Genomic DNA, 2,718 nt, shown 5'->3' on the forward strand with positions numbered 1-2,718 from the left:
GCGTTCTCCCTTCCGCCCGTCCATTCTGCGATCCTTCCGTCGCGGTTCATCCCGCTTTCTCAAGTACAAGAGAGAATCCCGTATGACGAACTTGACTCGAGTCTCTCTCTCTCTCTCTCTCTCTCTCTCTCCCCCCCGTCAGGAGCGCCAACAGAAAATTGGAAACATTCGATAGGGCCCCCGCTACCGTCGTTGCGGCTGCGATAAAAAGATACGTGCCGCCGCCTCGCGTCAGAACCGGCCCGCAAAATATGCCGATCCGTCGTGGATCCACGCGGAACAATCACGCGGTCGGGCTCTATGCGCTTCGCAGACCCTCGTAGATTCTCGCAATCCCCCCCGGCTCCGTTTTAATTCACATCTTCGTCGACTTTAAAAATTAATTATTTTCTCGATTAAATTCCTGCTCCCTATATTCATAGTCAGTTTTTAATTTGTAAGACCGGCTTAAGTAATATTTTAAGATGCTATTCATGACATCTTAAGATTACTGTAAAATGTTACGTTTTATATATTATATATATATGTGTGTGTGTGTAATGTTTAGAACAATCAAAATCGACTATGAATATGGATCCTAAATCCCCAGTACACTTAGCGGTATTGCACATTTTTCGATTAGTTTAACAAGCGAATGCAACGCTGCTATTAACGTTGCGCGTGCATTTTCATTCGTTTATCTGCCACTTTCATCATTTCTTTGCGTTTTATCCTTCTGCTCGGAAATGGGCACGTGTTTATCCTTACTTTTCTCTCCGTTCCTTTCCGTCTGCTACCGACAAACGAGGATCCCGTTTACACGGAAGGTGGTTGAAGCAAGACCGTCCCGAGTTCTCTCCAATGAACGACAGTAAATGTGCCCTCTCGTGCAGGTAATGGCGACAATTATCCGCGCCGGTGAACTCGGCATTAAAATCGAATCATAACAACCAGGCCTGACCGGCCGAAAAGTTACCTTTCTGATTCGACTGATGCTCATCAGTCTTCAAGATCCATAAATCCTTATTGAATCTCCCTGTATAAACCAGAAAGTATCCCACGTAATAATATTAGACGCGCGCGCGTTCGGTGTCTATGATTCTTTTACAATTATCTTCGTCTCTGTTACATTTTTTGGAAAAATAAGTTTTTTCAAATACAAGAGGAATAAGAAGGAAAAGTTGATGCATGATTAATAAAAATAAACATGACGTTGATGAATATCAAAGTTTTCACCATGACAAGGAAATCTCTAAGAAATATATGCTTGTGTGTTGTATATAAAATTAATGTAACTACATGTCTGTATGAAGTATGCTAAAGTATATAATAACCGAGGTGGGAAACAAGCATCGTTAAAATTTTTAATAGCATGACTATTGACATCTGACCTTTCCGCGCGGCATGTGCTAATAACAAATGGATCTAATGGGCTTTTAATTATTCGCCTTGGATTCGTAAAAATACATCATTTTTGTTCTCCTTGCGTTGATTTATCAGAAGGTTGTATCATTGCTTTTATATTTATCGACTTGTATAAGTTTTTCAAAGACACACGCGTGACAATTAAAAAAAAAAAAAGAGAGAGAGAGAGAGAGACTTGGTGTTAGCGAACAGATCGAAATGTCTGTAGCATACAATGACATTGGCAAGGACATCGAGATATTACAATGTTACATTAACGACGATTATCATCTCGGCATCTCTTTTTTTTTCCTCACCGAAAGACCGGTAGCTAGAGGTCGGTAGCCGGAACACTGTAATTATCACCCCTAATTATCGATGCCTCCGAAGATAAGATCGAAGAAAGGACTACGGAGAGTGAAAGAGGAAGTCCTTCGAGATCTAGCTACGTAGCCCTTTTTTTCGCATTAGCCAATAGGGTGACCGCAGTGTTTCGTCTCGCACAGTGGAGGACCCTCTCAGAAATAAATCAATTAAGCCGATGCAGGCTCAAAAGGCACCGTCATCGTCATCGATTTCGTTCCTGAATGCGTTGAAAATAATCGAGGTAGATTGCGGAAATTTCGGGCGACGTAAATTCGTCGGCGAGAGAGTGAGTTTAATGAAGAACAGAGTTTGGCCGTCGCATCACGTTCGAGACATTAGTTACGATAATTATAGCGAATCGCTCCTCATTTGCGCTCGCGCTGTTTCACGCCGCTTTGCTTCGACACTTGATTATTACTTGACATTTTCTGACGCTATCTAATAAAAACGCCTTATAATCATTCGTGAACTCAGCACCTAATTTACAATCATTTACATATCGCACGTACAAGCTGTACTTGATAACGTTTATGCTTTCTTGCGACGATCACCGATCCTGCTAACGGTGTGCGAGACGGTGTGAGAGCGTGGACCGTTCGACGACAGGTGATGCATGCCGTGATACGCCGGCAAGAAAGTGTGGCTTAATAGACGTTGAAGAATGAAATGGCACAAGAACTTCAATATTGGCTTCTTCATTATCGGCCTTCTCCAGCGCTAGATATTGCGTAAGCTACTATTTTATACACATGTGTGTGTGTGTGTGTGTATATATATATATATTAGGTGTAGTAAAAAGTCATAGCGTTTTTTTAAAAGACATCTATCAGTAAAAACCGCAATTACTTTCTTACCAACAATATAAATATATCTTGATAGAGTAAAGTTTCAGCTTTAAAAATCTCTTTTTTAAATTATACGATACGACAATTTTTAATGGAGTTATGAGCAATTAAAGTCAAAATAATT

At 40.8% G+C, this 2,718-nt stretch overlaps 1 protein-coding gene across 1 annotated transcript in view; it reads left to right on the forward strand.

Moving 5' to 3' along the window:
- The window catches only part of LOC108751753 (ubiquitin carboxyl-terminal hydrolase 48-like), a 63,795-nt gene that overhangs the window by 42,654 nt on the left and 18,423 nt on the right, over positions 1–2,718 (forward strand). The window lies entirely within an intron of this gene.

The sequence above is a fragment of the Trachymyrmex septentrionalis genome, unplaced genomic scaffold (genome assembly GCF_001594115.1).
Source record: "Trachymyrmex septentrionalis isolate Tsep2-gDNA-1 unplaced genomic scaffold, Tsep1.0 scaffold51, whole genome shotgun sequence".
NCBI classification, from domain to species: Eukaryota; Metazoa; Arthropoda; class Insecta; order Hymenoptera; family Formicidae; genus Trachymyrmex; species Trachymyrmex septentrionalis.